The sequence below is a fragment of the Nicotiana sylvestris genome, chromosome 5 (assembly GCF_000393655.2).
Source record: "Nicotiana sylvestris chromosome 5, ASM39365v2, whole genome shotgun sequence".
Classification (NCBI taxonomy): Eukaryota; Viridiplantae; Streptophyta; class Magnoliopsida; order Solanales; family Solanaceae; genus Nicotiana; species Nicotiana sylvestris.
Genome location: NC_091061.1, coordinates 39562699 through 39570090, shown reverse-complemented (window position 1 = coordinate 39570090; position 7392 = coordinate 39562699). Strand labels below are relative to the sequence as shown.

Sequence of the window (7392 nt, the reverse complement as noted above, 5' to 3'; positions counted from 1 at the left end):
TAGAGTCATCTTGCAGTAGTGTCTTAAATTTAGGATTTAGCTTGATCTGTTAAAATTTTGGTGTCTACAACTTTATCCACCAAGATAATTCTTTTAATAACTTGTTGCAACATTATTACTATTTGGAGTCTAAACATTGATAACTTGTCTTCAAACATTTTTTAGAATACTCTCTACTAATAAAAAGGTTGAAAATTTTAGTTTTTCAAATACTAGAAAAGGAAGCCCGTGCTCACCAAAGTAGTCTGAATTTAGAGTCGAAAACTGATTAAAAATTGATCAACTCTCAATATGCGGAGACTCCAATATCTTTGTAAGGGGATAATGTCATTTATGTTCTTGTTGAGTCAAATAAAAAATATTTTTTGCAACCTCATACATGTAATTTTTGTGCCTATGTGAATCACAAGCTCTCAATGTAGCTTTCAGGAAGTGTGAAGCTGAAAATTGAAATAAAGTAGGAATATCACCGCTCACATAGAGGCAGAACGTAATAGCTTAGAACAGCAGACGATAGGATAGTCACCATTTTCCTCATGCTGCCTAAATTTAATCTTGAATAAAATTTGCCTCTTCTTCATCAGACAACATGAAACTCAATTGGGCAACCGTGCAGCCACAATCTCAGTCCCACCACGCTTATTCCATCTTTATCCAAGCAAAGTTGGGGATTTATGCTACATGCAGATAAAAGAATCAAACACTACGATTAAACCTTCGTCACATATTCATGTATATTTTCTCAGCAGAAGTTATATCTTACATTGGAAAAATTCAACCGTAGGAGCAGACTAAGGAACATCATAACCATATCTTGCAGACAGACTTTGTATTAAAAAAATCTCCAGGTGAAACATAGCAACATTCAGTTTCTAAAAATCAAAATTTACTGTGGGATGTCAGCCACAAATAATCCTGAAAACACAAAAAGCACATGCTCCTACCAATAGCATTCGCTCATGCATAATGTCGTCCACAATGCTGATAGAATTTTAGGTCAATCTAATTTTACTTTGGGTTAATCATTGTTTTCCTGCTTCCCTTTTCTTTGTTCTTTATAGTCGAGAATATCTACTATAGAAAATAATGGCATGATATCACAACCAAAACATAGCTCATGGGTACATAACCTATTAAAATTGAAATCTCATCTAAGTAAATCACGAAAAAATGGTCGGATATTTTTGGAATAACCAAAGTACATTCTTTTTTATCGTAAATTTTATTAGATTTCCCTGAAAGGACTTTTTGATTGTTAATAACCATAAATATTCTAAAACAACATTGCCCTTCCTATTAGTCGCACCAACAAAATTGTAAATTCACTTAGCCATTCATCATGAAGTGTTTCAAAATGTATAAGTTTATTCGGTTTTTCATCTTAATTATAGTCTATAACAACTGATTAAAGCAAATTTGTGTCAAACACATATACCACAGGAGGAGAAAAACAATAATGCTTATCATAGACCCACTAATATTTTGAAGAAAGACCATAGGAATGTCCGTACATAATTCAATAAAATGTGCACCTTTTAGCAGATTCATTGAATAGTAGCCCATTATTTCTAAGGATCCCTGCAGGCTGAACATGTTCTTCTGAAAATTACAATTGCCTATATGTATCAATGAGGATTCTTAGAAAACAAATAAATGAAAAATACAAACAAATGAGAAACAATGTTGCTTGTTAAGGAATAAAAGGGTCTTATAACGCCATTCAATTTCTTGGATTCATCAAATTCACTTCATCAACTATGCGAGCAACAACTTATCAAACATCAAGATAGCGTTGATACACCATACAGTAAATAGGCCAAACATACTGTGGGCATTGGCCAGTGATACTCAGTTGGACATGAGAAAAGTGATCCGTCGAAGGCTAAATAGAAAAGATTTTAAGTTGTATATACAATTAATGTAAGAGAATTTTTCACATCATGTTAGTTTTATCTTATTTTCAATATTACAAATTCCACATTTTAAGGAGACTTACTTTTAAATATATCTATTGAATAACCTAATAGTATAAAAAGGCTTAAACTAATAGCATACATAACTTAAATTCTATAGAAAAATAAGCTCAGAAAACTCAACCTATACATAATCAGTACATAAAAGGAATCAACAAAGAAGAGACAAACTTCAATAAGGATCAAATTTCAGCTCGAAACACAAACACCCATTTGCAATACTCACATCAACTATCAACACAAAAATACAGTTATTAAATTTGACAAAAAATCAAATTTTAACCCAAAAAAATACTTGCAAAAAAAATGAAGCAGATATAGTATAAAACAGAACAAGAAAATTACACTCAATCGAAAAACAAAAAGTACCTTAACATAAACCACCATGAAAACCCAAAAGCTTCTGAAAACAGAGAGCAAGAGAGAGTGATTTAGATAGAGAAATGAAGAGAGAAGATGAAATTTTCTGTGAAAATCTACAGAAAATAGTTAAGACTTAACAGTGAAACTCTCTGGTTCTGTCTTTCTTTTCATAAACCCAAAAACAGAGTTGCAAATTTTCATATGTATTCTCAATAGTAATAGTATTTTTTATCAAAAGATGATTCAAAGAAAATCACTTAATTAGGGCTTTATTATTAGTACTTATGGCAAAAATGATAAAATCTAGTGGTCTACTGGATGAGCGGCGGCCCTTCCATAAAGCAAGTAAAGCAACCGCTTTAGGCTCCACATTTGTGGAGGCCCCATTTTATGTTACATCTAATAGACTATGTATAAGTTTCAAAAAAGGTTCTGTGGAAAAAAGTTTGATTTCTTTCTTTAACAAATATAGAGAAGAAGGATTTGCAACTGCTATGATTTCTACCAAGGAAATTGCACTTGAAATGAATATCGAACCCGAATTTCGTAAGAAACGTGTGATATATAGGAAGTAACAATTTGATGTGAATATTGATAAAGAAATCTCAAAATCTTTCGAAGGGTCCTTTAGAGTTGATTACTTTTATACATAATAGATAATGCTATTTTTTCACTTCAAAATAGATTTGAACAAATCAAAGCATATGAAAATATTTTTGGCTTTCTAGTTGGCAATAAAAATTAAAATCACTAGATGTTGGAAATTTGAAAAAATATTTTCTTAATCTTGAATGTTCCTTAAAGCATAATAATCAATTCGATATTGATGGTTTAAATTTATTTTCTAAATTAAGAGTATTAAGAAAAATAGTACAATTAGAAGATTACAGTTTAATTGATACACTTAATCAAATAAAAAGATTTAATTCTTTTTCAAATACCTAAATTTCTTATAGAATAATGTTAATAACTCATGTTACCGTTGCTTGGAAAGAAGTTTTCAAAATTAAAATTGATAAAATCTTACCTAAGAACAACAATGTCACAAGAAAGGTTAAATGGATTAGCTATATTGTCAGTTGAGAAATACTTATTAGGAGTTACTGATTATAAGAAAACCATTAATAACTTTGCATCTAAGAAAAGCTAAAAAAAAATAGACTTGAAATAAATAATAATAATAAAAAAAAAGTTAAGGCCCCTTAAAAAGTTTGTCTTTAGACCACAAAATTCGTCGGGCCGCCCCTGTGGATGAGTTAAGCCATTGATCACGTTAAAGGTCAAGGATGAAAACATAAGCGAGCATTTCTATTCCTCTTTTGTTATCTACTAAGAAAAATATGAATAACTTACCATAGCAGCACACTCAATTTTTCTATTTGCTGGGTGCTGGGTCCAAAGATACCTCTGTGAGTAACATGAACATCAGATATGCAGCTGTAAAGCTATGAATTACAGTAAATTTCATGTGATGAGATAGTTATATAGCTAACAACATAAGGTAGGTTTTAACAAATATTGCACGAAAAAAATGAAGTATATTTGCTTCCCAATTCTATTACCACAAACCTAGTTTACAATATTTTAGCAGCGAAATTAAAATTAGCTTAAAAGAACCAATCAAAACTTAACTCAGTTATCACAAAAAGCAGAAATGCTTAAGTTGGCAGTTCCTCCAACTATAATTCCAAACGTATGTTTACACGTTTATCACACAAAATACACATACAAAATACTCATAAAAAAAGGTCTTTTAAATAAAAAACATATTACACGTTCTTTCTCCCATTGAACATAGAATTTCAGGAATTTACTGATGGCATCGCATGATATACCCTTCATCGAATTTGGTCTACTGAACAGTATTGTTAAAAGGTATAGTAGGCGAATCGTGTGGATATAAAGAAATTAATTTTATTAACCTACACTATAGAGAATCTTGAAGTGCTAGAATTATTAATTATACTAACCTATGTTGTCAATTTTAATTTCTTTGGGTGCCTAACATAGCCATATATTGGTTGCCTGGATCCAACAGAAAGGAAAGAATTAAGAACATGCAAGATAAAAGGCATCACTGGGGAGAATACTAATATATGTTGAATCCAAACGAATGAAGAACATAAGTTGTTTTAATTAAGACTAACCAAGCCATGAGTATGTTAATAGTTTCAAACATAATTTATCTGAATGTAGTCAAAGGAAGGCACATTTTTTTTTAATTAGAAGCATCACAATGATATTTAGACTCTCACGTTTTCTGGTGCAAAGGTTTTCAGAACCAGCTCGGAAATACACTGCCTAGCAAAAGGAGATACTTATATAAACTGAAAAATAAAAAATGTAATTGTTGTAGAAGAATGCAGTTTCACAATATGCTATGAGCTGCAGGAGTTCAGAAAAATTGCAAACAAAGATGCTGAGAAAATCCAAAATGAAGAGAAAGAAAAGAAAGATGAACTTGAGAGAAAACAACAAATCAAATAAAAAGTAGTACTCACTAAATAAGACTTCAACGTTAACCTCAATGCTTCAAAATGAATAAAATTTTTACTAAATAGTTCCTCAAGGTCACTCTGGAGCATATAGCACTATTTAGAATGATATCTGGTGCAATTATTTTTTTCTTGTGACATACAATTCATCGGTAATACTTCGATTGCCAATGAGGTCATTCTTGCGCTTTTAAGTAACAACTTATTCTTTCAATTATCTTAGTTATAAGGCCCGAAAGTAAATTGGCTAAATTTGGTAAGAATTACATTAAATTATTTTGTATTTTCTTTACCTATTTTAACTTTTAAAAGGAGTAAATACAAAATAGCCGTCTGAATAGTTCCAATTCAAAAAACAATAGCCGTCTGAATAGTCTATTAAATGTAATGTTTCACTACCAAAAATCACAAGTGAGGGACAATAGAAAGAAACAAATACTAATGTCTTTCCTTAATTCTGTTGTTAACCAATTCAGAGATACTTTTGTGTGCCATTCTTTCAGTTATAATCCTATACATATCTGCTTACACGCTCGTCATATAAATATACAGATTACTCAAAAAGTTGCTTCTTTAAATTAAAACTTGTTACATATTCTATCTAGCTCCCAACAAACAGAGAATTTAAGGAATTCACCAATGGCGTCCAGTGATCTACTTTTCATCTAACTCACCTTGATTTCCATCGGCCTTGTTGCCAGAAAGCCCTATTGTTTCTTGTTTTTAGTTAAATCTTCAAATTTAGAATAAACTGCTCTGTTGTAGGCTTTTAGATAAAAATCTAAGGTAACTCGCCTTTTGCCAACTCCAATGTATAAATAAATGAAAAGGTAACCAAAATAATTGGAAGAACATAAGTTTATTTCTGACCTTTGGTAATTTTGTTCACAGAGCCTTCATCTATTCACATTGAGTTCTTCTTAATACCATTGACTGCTATAAAATTGAAACACTGGTGACCGCATAATTTTTGTTTACAGAGCCCTTCTGTATTCTATTTGAGTAGTTCGTAATACTATTTACTGCTAAGAGATAGACACAAAATAGTCGTCAAAGAGTACATGCATGTGTATTGTAAACACAAAGAAAATGCTATAATAGCCTTCAACAAATTCATTTTTTACCTACAGGATTAGGGGTTATGTAGGACGAAGGAGAAAACGCCAAGATTGCCAATACAATATCCAAAGCAAGCAGGAAATCTTACTTGTTCCCCACACGACAGCACTGGTTACACACGAAATAGTCAAGTGAGCATATGCATGAGCAGAATCCCTTAACGAAAGACCCAAAGCCGTGGGAATTTAGTTGCTCAATCATAATAGATCCTCTCTGAAGCCTATGAAATGGAAACTTAACTTTCACTCTCGGTCGTCTTCTTCAAATGCAGGTACAGAATCAATTAACCGAAGAGCCAAAGCCACATGATTGTAAAATAAAAAATAGATAGAATTCATGAAACAAATCTGGACATCAAAAAGAGGAGAAAGCTGAAATATATTAATCAAGAGAAGCCGAGAAGAACTGCAAAACAAACCCAAATGACTCTTCTTGAAGTGGGGAGATAGGAAAAAAAATTATATACAGAGAGTGGTGAATGAGAGAAATATTTAAGACACATGGTTTGATAAAATAAAGATGGAGTAGGCGTGTTAATATTTCTCAATGATGTATGTCCTAATATTAAGTATAATTTACAATGCATTTCATACAACTCAGGATTGCGGTGTTGTACACCCCAACTCCCACTTCACATCAAACTGTTGGCACTAAAAATCCTAAAGAGACCCATTTACAGAAGATGAGAAGTTTGGGCAAATTATGAATTGCACTATTAGTTGTTGGAGAAATTAGAGTTAGAAAGATATGGCCAATAAATAAAACAGAAGAAAAATGAAAGAACATTTGAAGAGGAGCGCACGTAGGTGTGATCAAGAAAACAGTATGCATCAACTTTTTGCAAAGAAAATTGGTAACAGATATAAGTGTGTGAGAGAGCGAGAGGCAGAGGTGCAAAAAGATCAAGACTAAATTTACAGGTGCCAACTACGGTAAATTAACTTTCACTATTCACGTCAAGACATAGAGAACACAAAATCCCTAAATTTCACATTGAAAACTGAAATATAGACATGGCTATAAAACAGAGAAAATCGAAAATTCACCTATGAAATCCACTAAAAACAAAGGAAAAAAGAAAGAGGAAGAAGAAGAATGTCGGAGAGCTGAGCGAAGTAACAAAAAAATTCTCCTCTCAGATTCAGCAGCTTCCTATGAGAATTGAGCGATTAGGGGCAAAATCAGTATAGGCAGAGAATTGAGAACTGGGCTCATTTATGGAAGAGCTAATGAAGAAGACTGTCAGAATATGTAGGAGTTCGATATTAACGAAGGAACAAATGTAATTACCGTTAAACCCCCATATAGCAACGCTTCTGTCATAAAGGATAGGGGCAAAATTGAGAAAACACAAGCAGAATTATTTTTGACATCTCAAATTTACCCTTGTTCGTACCATGTTTGTACACCCAACTCTCATTTCTAAATAATAGTAATAGTAA

At 32.0% G+C, this 7392-nt stretch overlaps 1 long non-coding RNA gene across 4 annotated transcripts; it reads right to left on the bottom strand.

Moving 5' to 3' along the window:
- Positions 1-308: 308 nt before the first annotated feature.
- Positions 309-7155, bottom strand: LOC104229447 (uncharacterized). Of its 4 annotated transcripts, XR_711634.2 has the most exons (6): positions 5956-7155; positions 5702-5853; positions 3690-3743; positions 2343-2376; positions 1533-1616; positions 309-677 (listed from the first exon to the last, which is right to left on the bottom strand). It is a non-coding gene; the product is annotated as an uncharacterized lncRNA (long non-coding RNA). The 4 variants fall into 4 exon arrangements; XR_711632.2 differs by having other exon boundaries at positions 5702-7155; XR_011407539.1 differs by having other exon boundaries at positions 1533-1599; positions 5702-7155.
- Positions 7156-7392: the final 237 nt, after the last annotated feature.